This window comes from Trachypithecus francoisi, unplaced genomic scaffold (genome assembly GCF_009764315.1).
Source record: "Trachypithecus francoisi isolate TF-2019V2 unplaced genomic scaffold, Tfra_2.0 Lachesis_group13, whole genome shotgun sequence".
Classification (NCBI taxonomy): domain Eukaryota; kingdom Metazoa; phylum Chordata; class Mammalia; order Primates; family Cercopithecidae; genus Trachypithecus; species Trachypithecus francoisi.
Window position 1 is genome coordinate 103,385,628 of NW_022681458.1, and position 16,037 is coordinate 103,401,664.

At 35.4% G+C, this 16,037-nt stretch overlaps 1 long non-coding RNA gene across 2 annotated transcripts in view; it reads left to right on the plus strand.

Moving 5' to 3' along the window:
* LOC117095413 overlaps positions 1 to 11,734 on the plus strand; it is a 34,246-nt gene extending 22,512 nt beyond the window's left edge. For both annotated transcript variants that reach the window (XR_004441967.1, XR_004441966.1), the window contains exons 3-4: positions 11,155 to 11,319; positions 11,472 to 11,734. This is a non-coding gene — a long non-coding RNA (uncharacterized LOC117095413). The remainder of the gene's footprint in view (positions 1 to 11,154; positions 11,320 to 11,471) is intronic.
* Positions 11,735 to 16,037: the final 4,303 nt, after the last annotated feature.

Genomic DNA, 16,037 nt, shown 5'->3' on the forward strand with positions numbered 1-16,037 from the left:
CTTCCTCGGACTGACGTGAATGAATTTCAAACTTAGTTGTTACCTATTGGCTTTAGAACTGGTGTTGCATCTTCCAAATAACTCATTTTTGTTTTTTTGTTTTGCTTATTTCCACCTTGGGAAACATTCAAAGTTTTGACACAGTAAAATGTAATTATCTCAAAGTAGCAACTCATAAAAGAGGCTAATATCTTGAATATGCTTTGTTGGAGACTATCAAACTCACTTGTTAATCAGTAGTATATGCCCAAAGAAAAGACTATTTGTCATCTATTTCCAAAATATTAATTAAAATATACCAAAAATTAATTTTCTACATGTATAATATCTTATCTTCTTGATAGTGTATTTTATTTTGCTGAAAGAAACTCTCTACATAATGCATGTAAATATAATCAAATCTCCATTATTATCAGTGCTAATCAGGAAAGGGGTAGTATGAAATATCTCAAAAACTTATAAATAAAAATATTATTTGTATATGGCCTTAGAAAAAGGCTTTGAATTTGCATGCCAAATACCTGTGTGTCTAAAATACAGGAGGATCATCTTATTTTAAATTAAACTATTGTGATAAATAGACAGAGGTAACTAGACAAGGTATAATGAGGGCTCTTTGTTTTTAATTTCCATAAAGGACATAGGTAGGCTGGCTTTCCATAAAACAGTAAAAATAAAACAAAATATTACCTAAGAAAAAGAAATGAAGGACTAGAGAAAGGAATGGAGAGAGGAAGGAAGAGAGAAATAAATGCTGAACGCCCTCTCTCTAAAATTACAACATCATCCTCATACATTTATAAGCTAGATAGAATTAAGAGATTGCTAATTAATTATTTGGGTTTCTAAGGTCCACTGACAGACAAAAAGCGTAAGATGGGGGGAAATATATGAAGTTAAATAAGACTCTGATAAATTAATGGGCAATGTATTAGTCCATTTTCATGCTTCTGACAAAGACAAACCCAAGACTGGGAAGAAAAAGAGATTTATTTGATGGAAGGTCTCTGACATGCCTTGGAGACATTTGCCCCATTTTCTTGGGGATTAACATTCTCGTCATTACTTACACAAATATCCGCAGATGGTTTGAATATCTCCTCAGAAAATGGGATTTTCTTTTTTATCACATTTTCAGACTGCAAATTTTTTGAACTTTTATGCTCTGCCTCCCTTTTAAAACTGAAAGCCCGGCCGGGTGCAGTGGCTCACGCTTGTAATCCCAGCACTTTGGGAGGCCGAGGAAGGTGAATTGCCTGAGCTCAGGAGTTTGAGACCAACCTGGGCACATGGTGAAACCCCTTCTCAACTAAAAATAAAAATAAAACAATTAACTCTGCATGGCGGTGTGTGCCTGTAATTCCAGCTACTTGGGAGGCTGAGACAGGAGAATCGTTTGAACCCAGGAGGCAGACGTTGCAGTGAGCCAAGATTGCGCTATTGCACTCCAGCTGGGGTGACAGAGTGGGATTTTGTCTCAAAAAAACAAAAACAAAAACAAAAAACTAAAAGCCTTTAACAGCACCCAAGTCACCTCTTGAATTCTTCGCTGATTAAAAATTTCTCTTACCAGATACCCTAAATCACCTCTCTTCAGTTCAAAGTTCTGCAGATCTTTAGGTCAGGGGCAAAATGCTACCAGTGTCTTTGTTAAAACATAACAAGAATCACTTTTGTTCTAGTTCCCAACAAGTTCCTCATCTCCATCTGAGACAACCTCAGTTTGAATTTCATTGTCCATATCATTATCAGTATTTTTGTCAAAGCCATTTAACAAGTCCCCAGGAATTTCTAAACTGTCCTACATTTTCATGTCTTCTGAGCCCTCCAAACGGTTTCAACCTCTGCCTGTTACCCAGCTCCAAAGTCACTTCCACATTTTTGGGTATCTTTTCAGAAGCACCCCACTCTATTGGTATCAATTTACTGTATTAGTCCATTTTCAGGCTGCTGGTAAAGACATATCTGAGACTGGGAAGAAAAAGAGGTTTAATTGGCTTTACAGTTCTATATGGCTGGGAAGGCCTCAGAATCACGGTGGGAAGTGAAAGGCACTTCTCACATGGTGAAGGCAAGGGAAAACAACGAAGGTGCAAAAGCAGAAACCCCTGATAAACCCATCAGATCTCATGAGACTTATTTACTACCATGAGAACAGTATAGGGGAAACCACCCCCACGATTTAAATTATCTCCCACCAGATCTCTCCCATAACACATGGGAGTTATGGGAGTACAATTCAAGATGAGATTTGGGTGGGGACACAGAGCCAAACCATATCAGACATCATATTAAAGAATTTGAAAACAATATCTATTATGTATTATTAAGGATTGATGTTGTATTTGTATTTTTAAAATTGCATATTCAATATAATTAAGTGCCTACTGTGCAAAAGCACTGTGCCAGGTCTTAACCATAATCGTTATATTTTTCACATTTCATTTCAAAGGCTTTGCTAAGTCTCAGACAAAACATAGCAGGGTGAACTTGGAAAGACTTTTGTGCTCTTTTATGCTATTAAAATAAATTAAACTAGCAATTGCCAAACAAACTTCCACTTTCCATTGAAGAGAACCACAATGTTGCATAATATCTGTCCTTGTAGTCTTGTAACAGAGTTGTTCTCTCTCTCTCATATGAAAGAGGAAAGAGTTAGAAACCAAGGTTTCTATCTACCTTGTGCTTGTGAGGAGGAAATAACAGCCTACCAAGCATTCTTCAGTAGACTTTGGAATCAGTATACTTTGAAATTCTCTCCACTATTTTCTCCCAGTTGTTTAATCTGGAAACAATTTATTTATTTATTTATTTATTTATTTATTGAGACGGAGTCTCTCTCTGTGGCCAGACTTGAGTGCAGTGGTACGATCTCAGTTCACTGCAAACTCCACCTCCCGGGTTCAAGCAATTCTCCTGCCTTAGCCTCCAGAGTAGGTGGGATTAGAGGCACTCACCACCATGCCCGTTTTTTTTTTTTTTTTTTTGTATTATTAGTAGAGACGTGGTTTCACCGTGTTAGAGAGTATGGTCAGAATCTCTTGACCTTGTGACCCACCCGCCTCAGTCTCCCAAAGTGCTGGGATTACAGATGTGAGCCACTGCGCTTGGCCCAATCTGTCATTTTTATTACTTCGAGTTTTTAAGAAAAGTTGAAATAATGATTGCATCACTACAAATTTCACTATCATTCCCTGTAAACCAAGCATATGGAAATGATGCTTATTAAATGATATCTAACAGAAGTCCAAAGATGAAGATTATGTACAAGGCTAAATAACTATCTAGTCTCTTTCACCACCATCTTGACTGGGACAAATATGTGTAACTTGTTGTTTTTGTTTGTTTGTTTGTTTGTTGTTTGTTTGTTTTAATTTTGGGGCTATTGAATGAAAATGAGCTAGAAGCATTTTTTGTTAGGAAAATAGTGGGTTATCATATTAAAGAAAACTTACAAACAGCTATAATTTTAAGTCCTCTATATGGACATAGGAAACTTGTTTGTTAGAAAACTCACGTAATTTTTATTGTTACCACTAACAGAGTTTCATTGAAAAAATAAAAATTCCCCCAAAACAGAGGTTGTAATGTTTGCTCAACTGATTTCTTAAAAGCCAAATATATTTAGAACTGTATATAAGAACTGTAAATATCTTTGGAAACAGAAACTCTACAGAAATCATGTTAAAACAATCTTGTCATTTGGTGGAATCACAATGCAAGTCATTAACAAATCTGCTTTCCTTTAAAATAACTGGAATTATCATGGATGTCCTGGCACTTTCTTTAAACCAACATAAGCAGGTTCTAGATTGTGACAGGATACTTAGATCTCAATCCTATGTAGATTTGTGTCTTTGGGGTCCTTTTACTTAAGCACCTAGAGACCTAGTGTCCTCACCTGTTGGATTGGACACTGTCAGTGTTCTACCCAGATTGTCTTTGATCCTTTACCACTTTTGTGTGCTCTTTTCTGCCCTCAGTGTTCTTTAATTTCTAACAACCTGCATCTATGCCTATCTTTATGAGATACGATACAATCTGTAAAAATATGAACACCCAAAAAGTGCATGGTAATTTTTGCAACCCTGATGTGGCCCTCAGCCAAAGACTACTCCATGCAGAAAAGTAAAGATTCAGCCTCCTCATTCTAGGTGAAATAGACTCCAAGGTGTTATTTACGCTCCGGACCCCCACTTCATGATCAAGTTGAGGCTTGGAATTTTGCCTGAGAGCACAATATTTCTTGGCTTCTTCTTTGTTCTATCTCCCCCGTTTCCTTACCCATTTTCCCTGAGAGCACTTGCTTCACACAGCCCTTGCTGCAAATTCTCATCTAAGTTATTATTTTTTTTCTAGAGAACCCAACCTAAGGCACCTATAAAATAAGATGCTGGGCTATGGTCCCCTTTTTTCTTTAATATTTTATAATTCCAAATGTAGGTGTACATAAGACAGAACATATTAGTATGCTCTATTCATTGCTAGTGAACAAAGAGCAGTGACAGCAACACCTTCTAATCAACTTGATTTCTGTGTCATACAGATGAAGCTGCAATTGCACTCATACTTACTATAATATTCATAAAATTTAAAAGGGCATGCTGTTTTGGTAGGGTGTCTGTTTGTATGAAACTTTTATTTGGATTCTTTTGAAATTAGAGGAGAAAGAAATTGGTTTGTAATTACCCAAGGTTGGTGCTAAATTATCTGAGGTTGAAGGAAAACAGATTTTCTATGTAGTTTTCACATACCGGTTATGAGGAAAAAGGAAAATAATGATGAGCATATGTGGGTAGCTTTTTTGTTTTCTATTGTTTTGAGTTGTGATGTTTTTGTTTCTTTAAAGAAGAGAACTGTAACAATTTGCTATCTGAGAAAAGTGTCAATGGACAAGAACACAAAGGCACAGTAGGTGTGTGCACTCATACAGTTACCGTCTAAATGAAATGTGGAAACATAAAGTCAGATTGTAGTTGAACTGCATAAATGAGAGCAGCTTCTTAGAAGTGAGTGTGATATTTAGCCAGCTGAGGCAGTGGTCTCCAATATTTTTGGCACCAGGAGCTGGTTTCATGGAAGCAAATTTTCCCACAGGGGTCAGTGGGGGGTGGTGGTGATGGTTTCAAGATGATTCATGGGCTTCAAGGGCATTACATTTATTGTCTGCTTTATTTCTATTATTACTACATTCTCACCGTAATGTAGAATCAGTGGGAGCCCTGAACTTTTTTCCTGCAACTAGACGATTCCATCTGGGGGTGATGGTAGATGGTGACAGATCATCAGGCATTTGACTTGTGATTTGCGTAAGGAGTGTGCAGCATAGATCCTTCACATGCATAATTCACAATAGGGTTTGTGCTCCTATGAGAATCTAATGCTGCTGCTGATTGGATAGGAGGCAGTACTCAGGCAGTAATGCTTGTTCATTCATTGCTGCTCACCTCCAACTGGGCAGTCTATTTTCTAACAGGCCACAGACTGCTACCAGTCCATGACCCAGGGCTTGGGGACCCTGATCTAAGATATATATGCTCACAGTGTATGTGATCATATTTATGATCCTGATGCTCAGAACTGAAAGAAGGAAAATAAAACAATAATTTAAACACCATGCATTTACTTAATATAGGATGAGTGTAGACCATTCTCCTAACAGTTTTCAAAGAACTCTTTTCTCAGATTTGTCTAACAATTCTGAATATTCAAATAAATAATTATGATGATCTGGATAACTATAATGCACATAGTTTCGATGTATTTACTTCTTACCGTCAGGCACCTTATAAAGCCCTTTACCCCTATTATCTAATACCATTCTTTCAACAATCTTATGAAGTAGGTATTATTTATCTCATTTTGGTTTAGAGAGTTAAATTCATTTATTCAATATTTTTTCTTTTGTTGAGCTTCAACTATATAAATATTATGCTAGTCCTTGGTAATCAATGCTAAAGAATACAGATGTGGCCCTTGTTCTCATGTGGCTTACAGGGCAGTAGCTACAATTGTCCTCACCTGAGGGATAGTGGCTTTGGAATTTAAACCAGATCCATCATTTGCTAAAACTCATGAACTTAAACATTATATTTTGAGCAAAATGATAATTGAAATTCTACAATGGGCCACAAATGTATTTCCATCTAATGAATCCATGATAGAAATAACCATTTGTGAGTTTCAGATTATCTATTATTTTCCTCTTGAATCAAAGTGTGATTGAAATAGTAGATAAGAATATTAGTTGGCCAATCATGAGGTCAGGAGATCGAGACCATCCTGGCTAACACCGTGAAACCTTGTCTCTACTAAAAATACAAAAAATTAGCCAGGCGTGGTGCCGGGTTCCTGTAGTCCCAGCTGTTCGGGAGGCTGAGGTAGGAGAATGGCGTGAACCTGGGAGGCAGAGTTTGCAGTGAGCCGAGATCCCACCACTGCACTACAGCCTAGGTGACAGCATGAGACTCCATCTAAAAAAAAAAAAAAAACTATTTATATATGTATATTCATTGGCCAAGCATCGTAACTCATGCCTGTAATCCCAGCATTTTGGGAGGCCAAGGCTGGCGAATTACCTGAGGTCAGGAGTTTGAGACCATCCTGGCCAACATGGTGATACCCCATCTCTACTAAAAATACAAAAATCAGCCGGGCGTTGTTGTACACACCTGTAATCCCAGCTTCTTGTGAGGCTGAAGCAGGAGAATTACTTGAGCCCAGGAGACAGAGGTTGCAGTGAGCTGAGATTGCACCACTGTTCTCCTGTCTGGCCTAGAGAGCGAGACTCTGTCTCAAAAAAAAAAAAAAAAAAAAAAAAGATTAGTTAAAGATTGATGCTACCTTGGTCTATTCAGAATTTAAATATTCTATACAAAGTCCAGGGATTTTCCCAGGGCCTCATAATTAAGAAAATGAACAGAAATGGAAAGCACTATTGATTCTCAGTCTACTGCTTCTTACCAAGGATGGTTGTTGCTCGTGTGCTTAGATAAACTATTTTGTTTTATTTTATTAGATAATGAAACCCATGTACATCATTTTTTCCCCAAACAGAAACTCTGGCCAATTTTTGGATCTCAGTTGCACAACTTTCCATTTCATTGATTTTCTTAGTTTAAATATCTTCTCTTCAAAAACAATTCTCATTTTATTTGTATGATAAATAGTCCTATTACTATGTTTCTTTCTTTGTAAGTTCATTTACACAGAATAATCACAGTATGGTATGTCACAAAGAGCCCTGGATGCCACAGCATGACACAACAGACTTTGAATTTGGGAGCTATCCTTTATATATTCATATAATTGACCTTGAGACAATTACTTAATCTAGAAGCTTCTTTTCACATTAAAAAGAAATGGAGATAATGAAATATGTATAATCAGTTTTTGTGAATAATTGGTATTTGGTTATATATGTAAAGTTTATAATAAAATTAAAGAAGCCAGTTAATTCTTTTTTTTTTTGAGACGGAGTCTCACTCTGTCGCCCAGGCTGGAGTGCAGTGGCCGGATCTCAGCTCACTGCAAGCTCCGCCTCCCGGGTTTACGCCATTCTCCTGCCTCAGCCTCCCGAGTAACTGGGACTACAGGCGCCCGCCACATCGCCCGGCTAGTTTTTTTGTATTTTTTTAGTAGAGACGGGGTTTCACCGTGTTAGCCAGGATGGTCTCGATCTCCTGACCTCGTGATCCACCCGTCTTGGCCTCCCAAAGTGCTGGGATTACAGGCTTGAGCCACCGCGCCCAGCCAGAAGCCAGTTAATTCTAATATAAGAGTACCCAGCATAAAATAAACATTCCATGAATAATGGCAATTATTTATATATGAAATTGTGACAAATAATGATTCAGTGTTCCCAGTATCATCGAGGTCAAACATGAGAAAATACTATAGTCAGACTAGGCGAGTTAGAAATCTCAGTGTTTCTGGTTTGTCATAACTTAGCTGAGTTGTCAACAATATCAACAATATCGATAATACCGATTATATTGATAATACCAACAATATTGATAATACCAATTATATTGATAATATCAACAATATTGATAATACCTCACACACATTTCCAATAATTTGGGTATTTAAAAAACATTATTTTGAACTCAGTGATAGAATTGACTTTTAGCTTTTCTGAAGTATTTTGTCTTTATTGATCATTTACATTCCAAAGTAATAAAAACATTTCTTGATTAACACTGCACTTGGAAAAATGTTCTACATTTTTGAACAATATTGAATAATGGGAGAAAAGGCAAACGCTTGGAACTGATTTTAACTGAACAAGTAAAAAGTAGCTTCTAGAATAAATGTATATTTGTCTTCATATATATTTCTAACTGAAATAGAAACAATGTAGTTATTTCTATTCTAGTTATTTTCCTGCATATACTCTGTGTATATTCTAAACATTGTTCTAGGTCAATAATTATGCACTTACATTATCATTCTTTTTGTATTTGTACAAACTTTGTGCACATGAGAAGTTTTGTTACATGTGTATAATGTGTAGTGATCAAATCAGGATATTTACAGTGTCCATCATCCAAGTACCACACGTTTTTTGTTAAGTATAGTCACCTTACTTTGCTATCAAACATTGCATTATCTTATCTAAATTACTATTATTAAAATGACAAAAAAAATAACGGATGCTGCTGAGGATGTGGAGAAAAGAGAGCCCTTCCATGTAAGTGTGAATTAATTTTGCATAAGCTTTAGAATTATTTTATCATTTTTCAAATAAAATTGCACTGGAATTTATATGATACGTATACAACTTAAAGACTAATTTTTCTGAGATTGCATAATGGAACTATTTTATTTTATTTTATTTTATTTTTAGAAGGAGTCTTGCTCTGTCGCCCAGGCTGGAGTGCAGTGGTGCAATCTCGGCTCACCACAAGCTCCGCCTCCTGGGTCCACGCCATTCTCCTTCCTCAGCCTCCCTCCCGAGTAGCTGGGACCACAGGCTCCCGCCACCTCGCCAGGCTATTTTTTTTGTATATTTAGTAGAGACAGGGTTTCACCGTGTTCGCCAGGATTGTTCTCGATCTCCTGACCTCGTGATCCGCCCGCCTCGGCCTCCCAAAGTGCTGGGATTACAGGCGTGAGCCACCATGCCCGACCTAACATTATTTTTAATAGATGTTTGTTAGTATCTCATCATAATCATGAATACAAGAGATCACGAATAGGAATCATTCATTGCTTGTAGGATAATCATTTCCAAAATGAGATTATTGCTATGATCCAAACCACGTTCTGAAGTTCTCTAAAGATCCCATGGAGTTGTTTGGGAGGATAACACTAACCCTAAGAAGGCAGGAAATTAAAAAGAATGTGTGTGTGTATGTGTTCACATGAACATATCTTCATTCAGATAAGCTCTGCTTTTATCTGCTTTGTTTTGCTTCGCACTATATTTTAATTGAAGAAAAGTCTATATAATTGATGAATAGATTGTAGACTAAAGAGATGTCTTTAGTTATGTACTATAACATTTTATACTTAGTTGACCCTGTTCTGTTCTTTTCATTCTTTTTAAATGAATGACTAAATAAATAAATCAAAGATATGATCAGGATACACTGGTGGAGCATAGTGGAGGGATTAGTAAATGTCTTGATGACCAAATCAAGATCTCTCTTCCCCAAAATAAGATCAAATTTGATCAAAGATCAAATTTTAAAAGTAAAATTTAAGGTGAGCTCACAGATGTCTACATTTGGCTTTAAAGTTCCAATGGCAGAGATTCAGAATTTGAATCTTTTAACCTGCTGTGAAGCAGCAGGGAAGATGCAGCTTAGCAGTAGCACATCTAAAAAAAGATATCAGAAATTTGAGCCAATTAGCAAGTTTCATGTGAATCATTTGTAGGTGGTAATTATCAAAACATCAATTGTGACTTTAGAGTCTATTGTTACACATATATTAAGTGGAATATTTGCTACTAGGCAGATAAATCTGTAGTAAGTTTTTTGTTCTTTATATAATACCTGAAGTGAGTTATGAACAAATTGGTTTGTTGCAGAGAACAGAAATTAGGTACTCATAAGAAATAAGGGAGACTCTAAACCTTATTATGTAAGAGCAATTGAGTAAAATAAGGATATTTTGCTCAGAGAAGAAATGATTCAGAGTGAACAAGACAACTGTTTGTAAATATTTGAAGTGCTGCCTTGCGGCTAGATGGCCCCAAGAATGCAAAAAAGGACAAGATTTTTGAAGCTACAAAGACATGGATTTCAGCACAAAATAAGGAAGTGCGAACAGCCAGAGCTATTTGAACGTGAAACAAGCTCTCTCAGGATGTAATATGTAGCCTGTTGCTGGAACTATTCAAATGGAGGCAGGGGACAGCCACTTCGAGATGGAAACTGTAGGAGAGATTCAAGCAAAAGAAGTAGCTGAATGAGACTATAGTTAATGTCCCCATCTCAACCCAAATTGGGTATTTTCATTACCAAAAGGTTTTTTTTTTTTTTTTTTTCCTGAAAACCTAGTGTAAATTAAAATTGGAGTTTTTTCAAATAGAAACTAAAAATCCGGTTTTAAAGAGGGAGAGTGAAGGAAAGTAATAGTTTCACTGTGTTTTGTTCAAGTCAGATTGAAATGATTAACTGAAGTTGAAATGCATAGAATAGGTTGGGGACAAAAGGGAAGAGACAATTAGAAAAGAACAAATACACATGAAATATGTCTTCACAGATGTAAGAGTTCTCATGTGAAGAAGTGTGTTTAGGTTAATTTTGTGATGACTATGAACATTTCAGAAAATCAGATTATACTCAATATAATCACTAAATGAACCTATGATATATTTAACAATAGATTGTTTCATTCAGAAGCACATTTAATGTTTACATAGCTATTATTACTAAAATCAGAATAAATAGATTCTAATTCCTGCTTCCCTTCTACATAGCTGTATGATACGAAATATATCCGTTGCCCTCTCTTGGCCTCAATTTCTTCACATGTGGTGGGAAGCAATTTAAAGTAAGTGACAGCTAATTTTCCTTCCAGTTCTGAAATGCCAAACTCAATGTACAGGTGCAAGTATGTTTTTGCTAACTCATTCCCCTAAGACCTACTTCTATCTTTTCTTTATTATGTCTAACTCCAATGATGATTATCATCTTGTTTCAGAACCTTACTGCGATTGCCTGCTCAGAAGTCCAGTGAATTTTATATCATCTTGATTTGCGGACCTTTAAACCCCATTAGTCAGTCTAGCAGAACTGTTTTGAAACTTGAAAGTGACTGCTGCTCATTTGTAGTGTCCTTGGGGATCCTTATGTGAAAGACATTCAGGTAAGGTAAGGTACTTTAAAAACATGACTCAAATGCAATTAATGAATGTTGAAACACCCACACAAAGCCCTTTTGGAAATTGAAATAAAATTCATGTTTTGACATGCTATGACCTTTGGATATGATGTTTTCTACACTATCTTTTTTGACAGTTGGAGAGAGAGAATGAAGGGAATGAAGCTGACTCTAAACATCACCGAGTTAGGAAGGTTACTGCTAGTAATCTGTTCCATGAGCTACTGTTGTTGGCAACTTCTTGATGTATATGACAGAATTAAATATAGTGCACACTCTATAGATGTTTGTTGATTGATTGTATATTGATTTTTATTCTGAAGAGCAATTTAAACTGTCTCATTCACCACCTTCACTTTGTGGCCAAACTTTAGCATAGAATGTACATTGAGGACAGAGGCTAGAGGCAGAGGTAATGTTTCATTGCTATATATTGCATGGATTGTGAAAAATAAAGACTTGAGTAAATAACTGCATTTCTCTGGGTCTTAATTTCACCATATATGAAATGAGAAAATTGTGTTAAATGAATCAAAAAATACTTTCTGCATCTTAATTTTTATTTACACTCTGTTGATTGGATTGTGCTTTGAGGCTCAGTCCAGGAGGACACACATGGTTTAAAATCAGCTAAACTTTACCAACTTCCCAAAATATAATGTGGCTGTAAACTGAACAGTCACATTGTATTTTGGAAAGTTGACGATGCAATTATGGAGACACCACCTAAAGAGTTACGTAAGTTTGATGATTTCAGAATCAAAATCAATGCAGTTTTTACTTTTTTGTTCTTATTTTTTCTTTCTTGTCATAGGAATAGGATACAAAATTTTTAAATGCTGAATTTGATCTGAAAAGTTTACATTTTTTCTTAAAAAAGGCAATAAATACTTGAAATGAATACTAGCAATTGTACCTTTGTGTTCCCTGTACAAAAATAAACATCAATAACTTTTTTTTTTTCATAACCTCTTGGAAGAAATAGCCATTTTGCTACAGCCTAAAGTAGAAAAAATGCAACATCAATGAAATTTAAAAGTGGCATAGCTTCTGCTTGGAATGTTAAGTGTTCATCTTAAATTAGTTGCTGTGGAAAATTTGGCAAAGCCAAAGGCATGCCCTGATTGGGATTTTTAAGACTCTTGCATTGTTCCTTGAAGATAACAAAGATAATCAAGAATTATGTGGAGGAAAAAACGAAATCATAAAAGATTTAATTATGCCATAAAAAGGTATTTTAGAGAGATAAAAGTATTTTATAGTATTTTCAGATTGATTAAGATTGTGGAAAGACTTTATCTCTGTGACCACTCGAGTTTTGGTGAGATGGTTATAGCAGCTCATATATTAACAGATTGTTGTGGACTTCAAGGTAAATAGTAAAAAAAATTATGTAATATTTCTATCTCCAAAAGGCAAATGATTTTACAAAAAGAACCCATTAAAGAAGTTGCTGTATGATATCCTGTAAATGTAACATTAGACGTGATCCTTATATTTTACTGATTTAGTATATGAGGCAGAATATTAATATATGTCAAAATTATTAAATTCTTAACACATAATCTATTGAGGAGATATGGAAAGTTGAAATTCCTAATCAGTCTAACAGACATAGCAGCTCAGAAACTGGCAATCAAGAGGAACAATGATTTGATAGGATGACAAAGAGAGGGTGTGCCTCCATTTGAGTAAGACAGAAGAAATTCTAACGATTATATCTGCAGAACCAGGCAGACTTCTCTTTCAGCTTCTCTCAGGTGAAACAGAGCCCACTTAAGGTTCCAGACTTCCTTCTGTTTTTTTTAATTTTATGTAAATGGTTTGGAACATTGGCAATATTTGAAAACTTAAAATTGTAAGACTGTTAAACTTAATTTATAATTTTAGGATTAACCAGGATAACCTTTGAGAGAAGGAGTTGAAAATATACTATTATCTTTATAAAGAAATAGAAATTCATAGCCTCCTTTTATAACCCTTTCCAGAATGAGCTCACCCTCCCTTCATTGTAAATTACCTTTCTTGAATAGATCACAATGTGTAGGCACTAAAAATTTAATTCTCTCACAAACCTTATCCTCTTGTGTATTCTCTATCTCTTTTGGAGACCCCTCAATTCAGTGAGTCACTTAATATAGTTACATTGGAAATATACTTGACTCTTTACTCTTCTACACATCCAATAAAATGCCAAATATATTAGATACTGCCTCTGAAATATTTCTTCAAGAATTACCTTTTCATCATAATCGCTGCTGCTGCGATAATATAGGCTTTAATCATCATTCACCTTGACTATGGCAGCAACTTCCAACAGAACTTTATGTCCTGTCTGTGTCACATTAATATACTAATCCATAATTAGAACAATCTTTCTGGAAATTCAAATATTACCTCATAATTTCACACTTGAACTTCTAGTTGTACAAAAAATATTTTCGGAATAAAACAGGCATTTATTTTAATGACGTGTAAGGCAGTTCATGATTAGTCTTCTGCCTCTTAACATTCTCTGCTTTAAGTATTGTCTTTCATCAATGTTGAATATTTTGCACTTTCTATCATTTTTCACACTGATTCATAATCCTGTTTGTTTGGCACATGTAATTCTAAGTATCAAAAATGATTGGATAAGGGAATGAAGTTTTCTGATGGGTCAACTAAGTCCCATGAAAAATAATTAGACAAAGCATTTCTGATTTTGTTTTCTTAGTGCACCCAACATCTTTTGTTCCAAAGACAATATTTTTCTGCATTAGTTGGTAATTCTGAAGGTCTGTTGATGCAACAGCTAAGAAAATCAGACAGAGAATTTAGGATTCTTAAATCCTAAATTTGAGTTTGTTAAGCTAAGAACAGGAGTTTCTAAAACTCTAAAACTCATATTACTAGCCAATTCGTTGAGTAAACTTTTATAGGTATAGGAAGAAATGATAATGTCCTAGAATAGGTATGTGGTATTACATAGTAGTTAAATACTTGAAGCATGGAGGTGGAAAGCCTTGTGTTGTATTTTCCGTCAGCCATTTACAACATAGGTGACCTGAACAGTTATTTGACTGAAGATTGTGTGTGTGTGTGTGTGTGTGTGTGTGAGCGAGAGAGAGAAAGAGAGAGAGAGAGAGAATGCAAGAGAGATAGAGATAGAGAGAGAGATTACATTTATAAATTTGCCTGGCATATATAAGTATATGATAAGTATTATTATTGTTACTATTACTGAAGAAAGAGAAAAAAAATGTGTTTTGTGTGTCCATGAATGAGATTGGGATGATGCCATAGAAAATTTAATTTTGGCTATCTGTAAAAGAAAATACTAAATGTTCAGTGTTCTGAACAAATTCCTTTTACTGCAAATGAGAAATAATAATTCTTTGCCTCTCATATTTGTGGCTCTTTTTCTTGTGTATCTGCATTATGTTTGATTTTAAGAGGAATAGAGAGATGTATATTATGAAATAAGAAAGACTGAAATGAATTGTGAAAAAACCTTCTTACACAGTGAAAAAGATGCAAACGACAGTCTGTCATTAATTGTCTGTACACCCCCGTATGTTATGTAGTAGCAAGACTGAAAATTCAAGGTTGCCTGAGTACAAATGAAAGCTAAAAAAAGTCATGTAACATGTTTTTCTCAGAATACATTTTATTTCAAGTAACCCTGTAATGTGTGTAGGTGTGTGTTTGTGTCCTTTCTTTTCCTTCTTTTCCTTTGAATGCTCAGAGATTTATGCACATGCATACAGTCTGTGACCCTTGTAAGTCATGGGAGTGTATTGCTGTCTCAAATCAGCATTACACATTCTGCTACTTTCTGAGGAGGTACCTCTGTGCCATAGAACTGAAAGTCCGCAGATCATTTGCTAAACCCAGGATTATCAAAGGTGTGTCCCATAGCCCATATTTTTGGCAAGGATTTGTTTGTTGTGCTTAAGAAGTTGTAGCAGAGCAGTAGAACTGAAAGATGGTGCTAGATTTAGTGATAGGGTTTTGTATTTTAGCCTTAGTTTTAAGAGCAGCCATTGCCAATTTTTTAATAGAAGAACAACAACTTGATCTGTAAAACTGGAATCATCAGGATATACTTATAACTGGCAGAACTATCCACCTGGTTGTACAATCTGGTCTGCAATCCATACTGTGGTTCTTGCCAGAAATATACATACCAGACTCTCCTACAATGCTTCAGCCAATCAGTCACAAAATCTAGATAGTTACATTTCCCGATATTTTTCAAATACAGCCATTATAATTTTAACAACTCTTTTGATGTATAACTTATATCATAAAATTCACTCATTTAACTGTACAAATTACCTTTAGTAAATTGTTGAGATGTGCAACTGCCACCATAATCCAGTTTTATAAGATTTTCATCGCCCACAGTGGCCATTTCCACACCCATCCCCCAGGAAACCACTAATGTAATTTGTCTCTATATATTTGCCTTTATTCAATATCTCATATAAATTGAATTATACAATATGTGGTCTTGGTGTATTGCTCTTTTCACTTAGCATAATGCTTTGGAGGTTCATAAGTTATATTAGGTTGTAGAATGTATTAGTACTTCATTCTTTTTAATTGTTGAATAGTTTTCTACTGTGTGAAGATACCACATTTTGTTCCTCCATTTATCAGTAGGTGGACATTTGAGTCATTTCCACTTGTTTTGTTATTACGAATAATGCTAGCTTCCT